The following is a 15,633-nucleotide window of genomic DNA, read 5'->3' as shown; positions in this document are numbered from 1 at the left end:
GGAGTGGAGAAGAGGAAACAACCTTCAATGATGAGAATGATGAAAGAGATATACTAATGGGACACGCTGCGTCTCCCGGGGACAAGTCATGGGTATTAGAACGGCCTAAAGGTTCTCATCTTTATGGGATGTACAAAAAGTGTCATTGTTGCCTATAACGAGTGGTCATCATGGCCTCTTACGACTCATGGATTACTTGGGCCGTAGTTGGCGTAGTAGTACATGTAAATCTAAAACATGTTATATTATATCGTATCACAGAAATTAGCTTTTTTTTCCTCCACTTACAGTGTGGAAAATAAGTATAAGATACGCTGCTGATTTTGCAAGTTTTCCCACCTACAAAGAATGGAGAGGTCTGACATTTTTATCGTAGGTACACTTCACCTGTGAGAGACAGAATCTAAAGATAAAAACCAGAAAATCACATAATTAATTGCATTTTATTGCATGAAATAAGTACTGTATTTTGCATAATATAAGACGCAATTTTTCCCCACAAATTTGAGGGGAAAATGAGGGTGCGTCTTATAATCCGAATTGTAGCTGCGGTGGAGCTGTATTCCAGGGTCGCTGCTGCTGGAAGCTTCTGACAGCGGCAGGAGTCGGTCGATGGCTGCGGGCCCCAGGCTGGTACGACAAGGTGTGCGGCAGTGCGGGGGCTCTACCAATATTTTCTGAAAGTCCGAAGCCCCACAAATTTCCACACTCTGCTATGTGGCGGACTCCGGGAAAATGGCTGCCGGAAAATTGGGATCTCAATTGGACATGCATCGCATCCAGCGGCCAATATCCACCACATTAGAAAGTATGGAAGTACAGGGCTCCAGGCTATCACAAAATGTTGGCGGAGCCCCCACACCATTGAACACCTCATCATACCAAGCTGAGGCCCGCAGCGATGGCCCAAATGCTGCCACCACTGAACACCCAGTTCTACCAGCCTGAAGCCTGCAGCAGCTGCTACCTCCACCAGCAGCGACCCTGCCACATGGGACCCTGCTCCACCACCAGGTAAGCTACCGCAAAAGCGAATAATAACACCCACCATCTTATTAGACAGCGGACGTCAGAGGTTGAGGGATTTAAATAGCCAACAGCCCCGTCCAAGGCTCTCAGGTAGGGGACAAAACCAGACAAAAATTAACCCCATAGCTCCCTGATTTAGTGGCACTAAAATTCCCAGGAATAAAACAGGACTCTCGTCAAATGTTGCCTGCAACAAAGGTGTGGCCCGGCCTGAAGCGGAACCAGAGGAGATAGGAACGGGCACAAATGTTACATTAAGGCCGGAGTCACACTAGCGAGGAATACGGACGAGTGCTATGCGATAAAACATCGCATAGCACTCGGACCAGTATTCCCCTATGGGGCAGCTCCCATCACCGCTTTTTTCCAAGTGCGGTGCGATATACGCTGACCCCGGCAATGGAGGAGATGGAGAAATTCATTTCTCCGCCTCCTCCACAGCTGTGCTCCGATCTGCTTCTCTGCGAGAGGCTTTGAGCACAGACTCATGACAACTCGCAGCAGAGCAGAAGCCGAGGGTCATAAGCATACCGCATACGATGCTATCGCATTGGATGCAATACGCTAGTGTGACCCCAGCCTTAGAGTCTGACTTCTGGGACCCAACTGATACCAAAATGGGGGCCTCAAATTCTCATCTAAACGTAGTTTTCATTGAAAAAGAGGAAACGTTACGGCGAGTGATGACTAGAACTAACTCCTTCATCAGGACCCCAAATTGATGATTGACATTTTTTTATTTTTCCCGACATGGAACTTATAGGAAAGTGCTGCTTTTTAGATGGATGGCTAGCACATGTCAAACAAAACAGGATAAGTAAGTAGAATATTTATGATTAGGGTTGAGCGACTTTAACTTTTTTAGGATCGAGTCGGGTTTCGCGAAAACCGAGTTTGTCAAAAGTCGAGTCAAGTCAAATCGTCTGATTATCGCGCAAAGTCGGAGATCGATCGAAACACGAAACCCAATGTAAGTCAATGGGGGAGCAAAGTCTCTCTCTGTCTCTCTTTCTCTCTCTCGTCCCTGCAAAGCAGAGGTTGTGTTGGACTGTGGAAATCTCTACATCCCAAACAGTAAGATGGCGGTTTTACCCCCTGTGACGCCACAGAAAGCAAGCCGGAACCTATGTCATCACGCTGCCCACACTCCTTCATTGGCTGAAAAATGGCGAGGAAAGCGTCATATGAAACTCGACTTTGGCGCGAAGATCGCCGACCGCATGGCCGATCCCACAGTGGGATCGGGTCGGGTTTCATGAAACCCGACTTTGCTGAAAGTCGGCGATTTTTGAAAATGTCAGATCCGTTTCGCTCAACCCTATTTATGATATTTGAATCTACTTTTGCTGAATAGGAATTTTTCTATAATAATCTTGGCCAACCAAGTCAACAGTTTCTATTTACTAACTGGGCTCTTCTGACACGAGTTACCCAAGAATATCGGAGAACAGGGCAAATTCCTTCAAGAAAATTACACGATATGTGTATGCCTTCTACTCTCAGTGGTTTGAAGGGTTAATTCCCATCTTTAGATGTTCTCACCTATCAAAACAATAGGTGATAACTGGTTTGATGGAGGTCCAACTTCCGGGACCTCCACTGATCCTGAGAACGGGCCTAGAGGGGTTTGTGCGTCTGGCCACCACTCCATCCAGATAGTTCTCCGGATCAGAGGGGGTCCCAGTGCTGGTTCCCCGATCGATCAGCAAGTTTTCATCTATCCTACAGATAAAAGTTGTGAAGACACTTGATCACCAGGAATACAAAATTGTGCCATTAGATCCTGATAATAGTTGCATTCTTGAAGGACGTCGGTCATACAGCTTCCCTTATTGCAATCACTCTGAAGAGGGAACAGTTCAGAGAAATCCTTATTTAAAATTGTGCCTGAGAACCGGGAGAAAAGTCAAGAGGGCGGCTTCCTGTCAGCCGCTTCCTGCCCGACTCAGCTTGATTGACAGGTCTCTTCCTAACACAAATATTAGTGATGATCTTGTTGCTTAGGAACTCATAGCATAGGAACACATTATTAATTCTGCAGCTGCACCACTACGTCCAAGTCAGTATGAGATATTAATGTCCAAGCCAAAATCCAATAATAAGGAAAAACTCTGTCCAGACTACAGAGGCCGGGTCGGTATAGGTCATATTTTGGCAAGTGATGTTCTACACCTTCCCACTATTCCTAGATGGTCACACAAAGCCTTCTTCCTGTCTACCTCCACACCAATAAAAATGTGCTTTGGGATGTCAGACTATTGGGATTTGAGGACGACTGAGTGCTTGTCTAATGGAAAGTAGAGCAATAAATGGGTCTGGGCGGGAGAGGACGGCTGCTGAGATCATTAATCAGATCACTTAAGAAGATTCAAAGGGGTTTTCCAATAATCTGAGGAATATAAAAATAAGGTTAGCTTTTTAATATGAAATGAAACATTACCAAAAGATGATCCCCTTATCCAAAACTGAATTCCTGTGCCAAATTTTATTTATTTTTATTTTGTTTAGTTTACGCCTCTAAATGCCAATTTTGGTGACCTTCCTGGACTTTTGATGACCCAACCAATCGTGGGGGTTCACTCCTGCCATTCATAATGATCAGCTGATTGAGGGGTTAGCGGGGCAGAAGAACTGGAACAGCGCCAGTCACTCAGTAGTGGCCATGAGTGGTATTACAAGGTGTCTGAAATCCGGGTGAAGGGAGAAAGGTGTAGTACTTTTCACGCTCTATACCACCCCCAACCCATTATTAAGCTGCTTCTCAGTATCCCCAATGTGTATAACACAAGTTTCCTTTAACCCTGTCCCGATATGGCCAATTTCCATTTTGGCGTTTTTACCTCCCCTTCTTCCAAGAGACGCAACTTTTTTATTTTTCTGTCTACATAGCTGTACGAGGGCTTGTTTTGAGGGACGAGTTGTACTTTTTCAACTACACCGTTTATTGCCCCATATACTATACTGGAAAATGGCAAAAAATATTCCAAGTGTAGTGAAATTTTGAAAAAATGCAATTCTGCTCTTGACTGGCATCGTTTTATATTTAGGGGAAGAATTAAGCAAAATTTAAAGAAAATGTTCAACTTTTCCAAAGTTTCTGAATTTTGTATGGGCTGACGAATCCCATACACAAATTACAAAGATGAAAATGATAGGATTCCAATATCTGACCTATAATGTTAATTGCCAACAATTTTTGCTATCCCAGGAGAAGGAAATTAACTTCTTAAATAGATTCTAGCACCGGCACTTTTACTGCATAATGAACGTAAAAAAAAACCCAATCACCACGATGGCTGAATTGTATTTTAGTGAATGGTGTCTTTCAAAACGATAAATCATCTCGAAAAACACAAATTCTCATATGCCTGTGGAAGAATAGGACTCAGAAGAAGGAGAGGAAAAAACAAAAACTTTAAAAAATAAAAGAACCGGTACTTGTACAGTATGTATGCACTGACAGAATGAAGGTGCGCTCTGCCCTGCATAATATTCGGGCGTGTACGCCTACTGGAGGTGGACACTCAGATGTAGTAGACTGTGTCATGGTATCTGCCTTCAGAAGGCGTATACATTCGAAAATGGTGCTCAAAAGAGCGCACGTTCGCTCTGTCAGCGCCATTATAGTCTATAGGTCTGTTGGCACATATATCCGAATCCTGTTTTTCGGTTGCAAGCTCTGACGGGCCACTGAATCAGTGCCTAAACACAGTGTGAAACAACTCTAATCCTCACTAACCTCATCGATGTCCACATCCCTGGGGTTGTCTGAACCCCCATGACAGTACCCCCATGACTGTAGTAACCGTACATGTGATTTCATTGGGAAGGGCAACGTCAGCTCCATTACAGGCACACTAAATAGGGCGATCATAGGGCCTTAGTCTGCCGGAAAAGATTCTCGGAGGCTCACAAAATCTGATTCTCCCTTCTTCCTCCACCAATGTACTCTACCGATTGGTCTGACTGACACGTTAATATATAACGGCATTGAAGTCTAAGGCGAGTGAGTCGTCTACGACTTGCGATCAGTGACAGAAGATCACATATAATTGTAAACATCTGCGACTCTTTGCCGTGGTCGCGGAGAATTGCAATGTGACACCATGGGACGTCATTAGATGCGATGGTACAGGGTTGTTGTGAATCTTACTGCAGCTTTGTTACTGTGCAGCAGTTCAGATATGGGATGTTTTTCTCGAGTCTTATTCCGCACAGTCTGGAATGACGAGCAGTAGATTCCAGCACAGGGCGAGGAACCTCCTGCCCCACCCAGGATACAAAGAGTCAGCTCAGTGGGTCAGGACCTTCCACGTTGCTGAGACAGTGCTACATGAATAGGTGTGAAGCGTTCTCATTGTGGACCCCACCAGAAACTGTGTACACTGCTGAACGGTACAACGGTATAGGTCTTATCACTGCGGACTTCCATGTTACAGTGGAGCATTCCCGACATTGGCACCATTAGACACTTAACCCATTAATGACCGAGCCATTTTGACCTTCCTGACCAGACCAAATTTTACAATTCTGACCAGTGTCCTTATATGAGGTTATAACTCTGGAACGCTTCAATGGATCCCACTGATTCTGAGATTGTTTTTTGACATATTGTGGTAACATTTCTTCGATATAACTTGCGTTTATTTGTGAAAAAATGGAAATTTGAAGAAAATGTTGAAGCTTTCAAAGTTTAAATTCTTATGCCCTTAAATCAGAGAGATATGTCACACAAAATTTTTTTTATGTTAGGAAGTTATAAGGGCTAAAAGTTGACCAGCGATTTCTAATGTTTCCAACATAATTTACAAAACTATTTTTTTAGGGACCACCTCACATTTGAAGTGACTTTGAGGGGTCTATACGATAGAAAATACCTAAAAGTGACACCATTATAAAAACTGCACCCCTCAAGGTGCTCAAAACCACATTCAAAAAGTTTATTAACCCTTCAAGTGCTTCACAGGACTTTTTGGAATGTGGAAAAAAAAATGAACATTTACCTTTTTTGCACAAAAAATTTAATTTAGACCAATTTTTTTTTTTCATTTTCACAAGGGTAACAGGAAAAAAATCGACCCAAAAATTTGTTATGCAATTTCTCCTGAGCATACCGATACCCCATATTTGGGGAAAAATCACCGTTTGGCCAGTCTCACACGTCCAGATAATTCCGGTACCGGAGAAATCGATACCGGAGTTATCCGTGTCCGTGTGCTCAAGTGGCACATCAGTGTGGCACACGTGCGGCAGCCATGTGCCGTCCGTGGGCCGACTGAGGACCAAACGGACCGTGCAGGAGACAGCGCTAGAGTTAAGCGCTATCCCCTGCTTTTGGTGCTGAAGCCGGCATTCATTCCTTCTCCCCAGCAGCGTTCGCTTGGAGAGAAAGAATGAAAAATCAAGGTTTTTTTTATTTTTTTTTGTTAAGAATAAAGTTCGGGGTCACCTCCCACCCCCTGTGCGCCCGCCCGTTTGCATTAAAATACCCAGCTCCCGCGATGTCTCCTCTCAGCGCCGGCAGCTTGTCCTGTGTGAGCGGTCATGTGGTACCGCTCATTACAGGGATGAATATGCGGCTCCACCCCTATGGGAGGTGGAGCCGCATATTCATCCCTGTAATGAGCGGTACCACGTGACCGCTCACACAGGACAAGCTGTCGGCGCTGAGAGGAGACATCGCGGGAGCTGGGTGAGTATATTAATGCAAACGGGCAGGCGCACAGAGGGTGGGAGGCGGGAGGTGACCCCGAACTTTATTCTTAACAAAAAAAAATAAAAAAACCTTGATTTTTCATTACTTCTCTCCAGCGAACGCTGCTGGGGAGAAGGAATGAATGCCGGCTTCAGCACCAAAAGCAGGGGACAGAGCTTAACTCTAGTGCTGTTTCTTCTGTGGCGGTACGTGCACACGGAGGAGAGTGCACACTGTTCTCCGTGTGCACGTGTGGACGTTTTGCGGACCGTGCTGCCAGAGAAACGTGGACATGTCTCCGTGTTTTGCACACGGACACACGGTCTGCGAAAAATCACTGACATCTGCAGAGACACATTGATTTTAATGTGTCTACAAGTGTCAGTGTCTCCGGTACGTGAGGAAACTGTCACCACACGTACCGGAGCCACTGACGTGTGAAACAGGCCTTTGGGAGCACGGTAGAGCTCAGAAGGGAAGGAGCGCTGTTTGACTTTTTGAATGCAAAATTTGCTGGAACAATTGGCGGACACCATGTTGAGTTTGGAGAGCCTCCGATGTGCCTAAACAGTGGAAACCTCCTACAAGTTACACCATTTTGGAAACCACACCCCTCAAGGATTTTATCCAGGGGTATAGTGAGCATTTTCAACCCACAGGGACGACACAGAATTTACAACATTAGGTCGTCTTATTGAATATGTCCATATTAGTGTTGAGCGCAAGGGCTCGCTACTCCAGACATCATTGGGTGCTCAGGTAGGCACTAAATATCGTAGGTGATCGAGTGACATTCTCGAGTCCCTGCCCCGCATGTCTCACGGCTTAGACACTCCAAAAAAAAACATGCGGGGATCTGTGATACTCTGTGCATACCCAAACACCTTATGCAAACTAGAGTAGCGAGTAGTGATGAGTGAATATACTCGTTACTCGAGATTTCTCGAGCATGCTCGGGTGTCCTCCGAGTATTTTTTAGGGCTCGGAGATTTAGTTTTTATTGCCGCAGCTGATTGATTTACATCTGTTAGCCAGCATAAGTACATGTGGGGGTTGCCTGGTTGCTAGGGAATCCCCACATGTACTTATGCTGGCTAACAGATGGAAATCATTCAGCTGCGGCAATAAAAACTAAATCTCCAAGCACTAAAAAATACTCGGAGGTCACCCGAGCGTGCTCGGGAAATCTCGAGTAACGAGTAGTTTCGCTCATCACTAGCAGCGAGCACTTGTGCTCAACACTAGCCGTAATTTCTTTTTACTTTTGAAAACCCCCAGTTTTAACCCAAACCCAACCCTATCCCCAACCCTAACAGAACCCTAACACAGTTCTCAACCCAACCCTAAGCACAACTGCAAAGAATAGAAAAAAATATATATGTATTTTATTATTTTTATATAATTAAGGGGGTGACAAAGGGGGATTTGATTTATAATTTTTTTTTATTTTGAACACTGTGATAGGATCTATCACATTGATCAAAAGGAACCAATAGGAAAAATTTCCTATTGTTGCTGGGTACTGCGCATGCGCCCACCATATTTTTTTCCAGGAAGATGGCGCCAGACGGGGGACGGAGCATGGGTGACCGAGGATGGTGGAGGCATCGGGGGTTTTCAGGGGCATCATTTCTCTCTCCTCTGACGTGTGTCATGACAGAAAAGAGAATAATGGCGGTCATGTGACTGGGCACTGGAAAATCCAGCCCTGATCATGTTTTCTGGGGTCTCAGCTACCCCCGGTATCTGAGACCCTGGAGATTTTCCGACTCTGGGGGGCGCTGCAGCCTTATTCACGGTCACCGTTTTAAAATGGCGGTGAGAGAATAAGTTCCCTTAGCGGCCACCGTTTTAATGCGTATTGCTGAGGGGTTAAATTACTGTGAAAACAAGTTATCATCTATCGGCAGTATAGTCGTCGAAGAGCAATCCAGTCAGCACTGGGATGTAGCAAGGTGCTCGAGTCCAGAGATGGCGTCTCACTTTGTAGTAAGTAGTAAATACCAAAGCACTGACATTCCAAGAAAATATTCGGAATTTATTCCAACAAAACCATCATTTATGTAGATACGTTTCGGCTCACACCGAGCGTTTTTCAAACAAAAGGATCAGTGGGAGCCGAAACGCGTCACATGTATTACGGCTTTGTAGAAATACATTCCGAATAATCTCTTGGAAACTTGGGTGCTGGGGTCCTTACTATTTACTATCTGTAGTATAGGTGATAACTTACTTACAAAATGGAGTGGTGGTCGTCTTAATGGGGTGACTGGAAAAGCCAAAAGCGGTGACACATGCGCGCCACCATTCCCACACCGCAGCGCACACTCTGCCGATTTCTCATGTGTTCTCAACGAGGGAGCCGCTGTCAGACATCTCTGTTGGTGGCTTATCTCCCGAGAACAATAGACAGAAATTGGATTTATTTTTTGTATCTGAAGAAGGCCCCATACACATTAGACTGAAAAATAGACTGATTTTTTTCCTCAGGTGTCATCCCTTTTTTTTCACTGAAGCAGGCCGACTGTCTGATCGATCTTATTTTGCACATTTATTTTCAACAATGGAGAAGTTAAAAACAGATAAAACTCAGAGAACAAATATGTCTTCATAGTTCCATCCACATCTTACAGATCCCATAGACTTTGAAGGCCAGATGAGAACAGGCCCTGCTCCGAGTCTGCCGGACACAGTTCTGGGGTATAATACACACCGACCTGTTTTTAAAACCTATGGGTGAATGAATCAATGAAACGCAACGGATCAGTATGAATGCAAGCAAAATAAACGGACAGTATGCAGATGTGTGAATGTAGCCTAAGGCCACGTTAATTCTATCAGTATTTGGTCAGTATTTTACCTCAGTATTTGTAAGCCAAAACCAGGAGTGGGTGATAAATGCAGAAGTGGTGACGTGTTTCTATTATACTTTTCCTCTGATTGTTCCACTCCTGATTTTGGCTTACAAATACTGAGGTAAAAAACTGAGGTAAAATACTGAGGTAAAATACTGAGGTAAAATACTGAGGTAAAATACTGACAGTGTGAATGTGGCCTGAGAGGCTAGTTTCACTTGAGCGTATAAAAAATGATCTAGAAATTATTTTTTTTTTCACACTTACCTGTGATTTTTACAGCAGCATCTATTAATAATTTACAGGAACATTTACAGTTTCCTATGTTACAGAATTGCAATTTATCCGTAAAAATCGGAGTCTATACAGAGGCTCAGTACGGCATCCGATGTTTTTTGCGCACCCATGGACTTGAATGGAGGAGTCTCATCCAATTTAGAGGAGAAACTAGCGTATGCTGACATTTTTTACACACGCAGATTCGGTCTGTGAAAAAAAAAATCGCTTACCTGCAATCACCATGGAATAAAATTGGTCCATGCGGTATGTTTTTTTTCTATAGATAACACTCGGACCGAAAATACCGTTGTGTGAACGAGCCCTAATGCCGAGAGACTGAGTGAGAAGCTGCATCCTCTGAGAAAAAAAAATTGGCCAAGTTTTCTGGATGAATTATTTATACCATTGTGTGAACCTGGCCTTACGCTAGTAAGATTTTTCTTTGGTGACTTAGGTCTATTAAATAATTTTTTTTCCATACGAGAGAAAAACAGACCTGAATGCAGCCTTATTGGATGACCAAATGTGTATGTTATTTATGCTTTATGGCTTTTATTTAATTCTCTAATGAGTACCTACAGTTAGGTCCATATGTATTTGGACAGAGACAACATTTTTCTAATTTTGGTTACAGACATTACCACAATGAATTTTAAACAAAACAATTCAGATGCAGTTGAAGTTCAGACTTTCAGCTTTCATTTGAGGGTATCCACATTAAAATTGGATGAAGGGTTTAGGAGTTTCAGCTCCTTAACATGTGCCACCCTGTTTTTAAAGGGACCAAAAGTAATTGGACAGATTCAATAATTTTAAATAAAATGTTCATTTTTAGTACTTGGTTGAAAACCCTTTGTTGGCAATGACTTCCTGAAGTCTTGAACTCATGGACATCAACAGACGCTGTGCTTCATCCTTTTTGATGCTCTGCCAGGCCTTCACTGTGGTGGTTTTCAGTTGCTGTTTGTTTGTGGGCCATTCTGTCTGAAGTTTAGCCTTTAACAAGTGAAATGCATGCTCAATTGGGCTGAGATCAGGTGACTGACTTGGCCATTCAAGAATATTCCACTTCTTTGCTTTAATAAACTCCTGGGTTGCTTTGGCTTTATGTTTTGGGTCATTGTCCATCTGTAGTATGAAACGACGACCAATCAGTTTGGCGGCATTTGGCTGTATCTGAGCACACAGTATGGCGGCTCTGAATACCTCAGAATTCATTTGGCTGCTTCTGTCCTGTGTCATATCATCAATAAACACTAGTGACCCAGTGCCACTGGCAGCCATGCATGCCCAAGCCATCACACTGCCTCCGCCATGTTTTACAGATGATGTGGTATGCTTTGGTTCATGAGCTGTACCACGCCTTCGCCATACTTTTCTCTTTCCATCATTCTGGTAGAGGTTGATCTTGGTTTCATCTGTCCAAAGAATGTTCTTCCAGAACTGTGCTGGCTTTTTTAGATGTTTTTTAGCAAAGTCCAGTCTAGCCTTTTTATTCTTGATGCTTATGATTGGCTTGCACCGTGCAGTGAACCCTCTGTATTTACTTTCATGCAGTCTTCTCTTTCTGGCAGATTTGGATATTGATACGCCGACCTCCTGGAGAGTGTTGTTCACTTGGTTGGCTGTTATGAAGGAGTTTCTCTTCACCATGGAGATTATTCTGCGATCATCCACCACTGTTGTCTTCCGTGGGCGCCCAGGTCTTTTTGCATTGATGAGTTCACCAGTGCTTTCTTTCTTTCTCAGGATTTACCAAACTGTACATTTTGCCACTCCTAATATTGTAGCAATTTCTCAGATGGGTTTTTTCTGTTTTCGCAGCTTAAGGATGGCTTGTTTCACCTACATGGAGAGCTCCTTTGACCGCATGTTTACTTCACAGCAAAACCTTCCAAATGCAAGCACAACACCTCAAATCAACTCCAGGCCTTTTATCTGCTTAATTGAGAATGACATAACGAAGGGATTGCCAACACCTATCCATGAAATAGCCTTGGAGTCAATTGTCCAATTACTTTTGGTCCCTTTAAAAACAGGGTGGCACATGTTAAGGAGCTGAAACTCCTAAACCCTTCATCCAATTTTAATGTGGATACCCTCAAATGAAAGCTGAAAGTCTAAACTTCAACTGCATCTGAATTGTTTTGTTTAAAATTCATTGTGGTAATGTCTATAACTAAAATTAGAAAAATGTTGTCTCTGTCCAAATATATATGGACCTAACTGTATATACCTTTTTTACCTTTTTTCTGCGGTTATTAAGGGGCCTTATTCCTCATAGCTGTAAAAAGGTATCGATGAGGAAGTAGCGCCCCCTGAAGGGTAAAAATATGGTGGTTGTCAGGTTTATATTATAGCTGACTCCTGCTCCAAAAAGTGCTCCTTTCTTTCCATGTCCTGCAAAGCGTCCCAAAAAATGTTTTTTTTTTAATTTATTCTTTCCACTTTTTAATTCTGTTTTGCATCAATTCCACTGAAGCATCTGAAGGGTTAACAAATTTCCTGACAGCAATATTGAATAATTTGAGGGGTGCAGTTTTTAAAATGGTATCACCTCGGGGGGGGGGGGGGGGAATTTCTGATATATTATAGAACCATCAAAGCCCCTTCAAAATTTATTAGGTCCTTAAAAAAATAAGATTCAGAAATTTTCTTGAAATAACAAAAAAAAGAAAAATTGCTGCTACGTTTTATCCATTTTAAGATCCTAACAAAATAACAGGATGTTTGAAAAACGATGAAGCGCAAATAACTTATAAAGGGTGCATGAGAAGAGACAGACCAGCAGAATTATGATTACAGCTCAGAAGGTTACTTGGGACCGATATGAAATAAGTAAAGCAATGTACCATATTTTTCGGACTATAAGACGCACCGGACTATAAGGCGCACCCAGGTTTTAGAGGTGGAAAATAGGGAAAAAAATATTTGAAGCAAAAAAAATGTGGTAAAATATTTAATTACATAAATAACATACTATTATATGTGGTGTTATTATATATAATAGTATGTTATTATGTTGGAAGCTGCGGGACCAGTGTGGTGTCTGTGAAGTACGATATGAAGACGCTGGAGGGTGAGTATAAGGGCTCATTTCCACATGCGAGGCACACGTCCGTATCTCGCATGTGGAAACCAAGCTCTGGCACTTTGGAGCGGAGCTGTGCAGCTCCATGTGTTCCTATGCGGCCGCACGCTCCGCTCTGGAGTGCCGGCTCCACAGCCTGGTTACCACATGCGAGATATGGACGTGTGCCTCACATGTGGAAATGAGCCCTAAGAATGGGGGCACAGGGCTTATAGTGAAAGCACCACTCCAGCACTGCAAAATAACACTGGAGTGCTGCTTTAAAATCCCATGGGAGAACTATAACTCCCAGCATGTCCTGCAGATCCTATGACATGCTGGGAGTTATAGTTCACCAAAGGGGTGGCAGAGTGCTTTATTGTGTTTTGTGACCTCTTAATTGTGGCAGCCAGCCACACTGTTGTGAGGTAAAAGCTGGAGCATCCCATGGCTGCACACACACAGAGCCCTCCCTGTTGCTGTTGCCTTTCCACAGCGCAGGACATAAGAGGAAGCTGCAGATTCTAGGTGGGAGTCTGAAGGACCTGTGATGATGTCAGAAGAGGGAGGGCTCTGAGCTGCCATGTGATGCTCCAGCCCGCCCACTTCTGACATCACACAGGTCCTCCCTGTGCACCAGACAGCTCAGCGTCCAGCACAGGCAGGTAGACAGCGATCTCCTGGCCCCTGCTGCTGCCTCCTCCTCCCCCGGACACACAGATTCTCCCCGAAATCAGTGCTGGGGAAACTGTGTGTCCCTGCTTAAGTGCAGCATTCATTTGCTGCTCGGCTCACCGCTCAGCTGATCGGTGGGCGGGGAGCAGCTAATAAATATTCACTGCACTTAATCAGCGGGGCCATGTGCTTTCCCCAGCAGCTGATTCCGGGCAGCGGGGGCATCCTGAAGTGGGACAACAGTGCGATCCCACTCGCTGCTGCCCCCCTCCCCACATGCTATATCCGTACTATAAGACGCACCCACACTTTCCTCCCAAATTTGGAGGAAAAAAGTGCGTCTTATAGTCCGAAAAATACGGTAAGTAACTAACATTAATCAACGCCTTATATTAGTTATAGATAGCAAATTAGTAAATAAATATATATACAGTACAGACCAAAAGTTTGGACACACCTTCTCATTTAAAGGTTTTTCTGTATTTTCATGACTATGAAAATTGTACATTCACACTGAAGGCATCAAAACTATGAATTAACACATGTGGAATTATATACTTAACAAAAAAATGTGAAACAACTGAAATTATGTCTTATATTCTAGGTTCTTCAAAGTAGCCACCTTTTGCTTTGATGACTGATTTGCACACTCTTGGCACTCTTGTACATACTGTACATATACGGACTAAAGCATAAGCTGTAACACAAGGTCAGTACTCAATGAGATAAATAATGTCATATATTTAACTGACTCCACCAACAGAATAGTGAGTGCAGCTCTGGGGTATAATACAGAATGTAACTCAGGATCAGTACAGGATTAGTAATGTATGTACACAGTGACTCCACTAGCAGAATAGTGAGTGCAGCTCTAGAGTATAATACAGGATGTAACTCAGGATCAGTAATGTAATGTATGTACACAGTGACTGCACCAGCAGAATAGTGAGTGCAGCTCTGGGGTATTATACAGGATGTAACTCAGGATCAGCACAGAATTAATAATGTAATTTAATAAGAGTGACTCAGCTTTTGTGCAAATAAATTCTACAGTTACGACATATATTCCGCCACATATAGAATTCACATACACTTGATTATATAGGGTACAGTAGACATACAATAGCATCCGGTATATGAGGCCCACCATACACTACTCCCTGCATATCCCCTCATATTTCCATCAATCCGCTTTTCCCTTCCCATTAAGACGCCAAAAGTTGCATGCCGTCCTTCATGCTCTGGCATGCGTGTGCCATTCCTGCGCGCCCCTCGCTGACCCTCTCCCCTTTGTCCCCAGCACAGGACACATAAAGACATTTCTGTTCAGCATTACTGTCTGACTGATCTGTCTCATGAGACAAATACCCGGCGACATGAGCAGCTAGAAACATGACGGGGAAGAAGATGGAAAGTCTTCCACATGTGCTCGCCGCTGACGATGCACCGGCAATATTCCCATATGGCACAAGCATGACATTGCCTACACCGCCATATAAGCATGCGTCACGTTACACCACACATATGTACAGGTACACACCCCACCGGCACGTACCTAGAAATACGTACACAATGACCAGGCCCAGCTCCCTGTTACGCAGTCACAAGATGCACAGTCACAGGTCCTCCTCCTCCCCCATATTGCCCCTTTACACACACCCTAAACTCCTTTCGCACTTCCCCATGCCCCCTCCTCTACCCTCCTGGTCCTGTCGCACACCTTTCCTCACCGCCACCTCCCACCGTGGTGTTACCGTGGGTTCCCGGGCCGTACAGACAGTGTCAGCATCATCCGCTGTTCCTGACTCCTGTAACTATGGCAACGGCTAATCCTCAGCATCACCGGGGGAGGACGGATGGTCCCCTCCCTGCCTGCAGAGCAGCAGCCGCCCCTCCCTGCCTGCAGCACATCGCCACCCCTTCCTCCCAGACAGGAGCAGAACATCTGTCTGCGGAGCCATTGTTTCACCTTGTCTCCTGTCACTGTATCAGTAGGCAACGGAGATAGCATTGCCTGCCATCTTGTTCTG

At 44.1% G+C, this 15,633-nt stretch overlaps 1 protein-coding gene across 1 annotated transcript in view; it reads right to left on the bottom strand.

Annotated features, from left to right (window-relative positions):
• DMTN (dematin actin binding protein) overlaps positions 1–15,316 on the bottom strand; it is a 61,188-nt gene extending 45,872 nt beyond the window's left edge. Inside the window, exon 1 of the mRNA XM_077262140.1 lies at positions 15,159–15,316. The gene's annotated coding sequence lies outside the window, so the exon portion shown is untranslated. The remainder of the gene's footprint in view (positions 1–15,158) is intronic.
• Between the last annotated feature and the right edge of the window lie 317 nt (positions 15,317–15,633).

Source organism: Ranitomeya variabilis, chromosome 5, assembly GCF_051348905.1.
Source record: "Ranitomeya variabilis isolate aRanVar5 chromosome 5, aRanVar5.hap1, whole genome shotgun sequence".
Taxonomy (NCBI): domain Eukaryota; kingdom Metazoa; phylum Chordata; class Amphibia; order Anura; family Dendrobatidae; genus Ranitomeya; species Ranitomeya variabilis.
The sequence above is the reverse complement of the archived record's forward strand: the minus strand, read 5'-3'. Positions and strand labels throughout refer to the sequence as shown.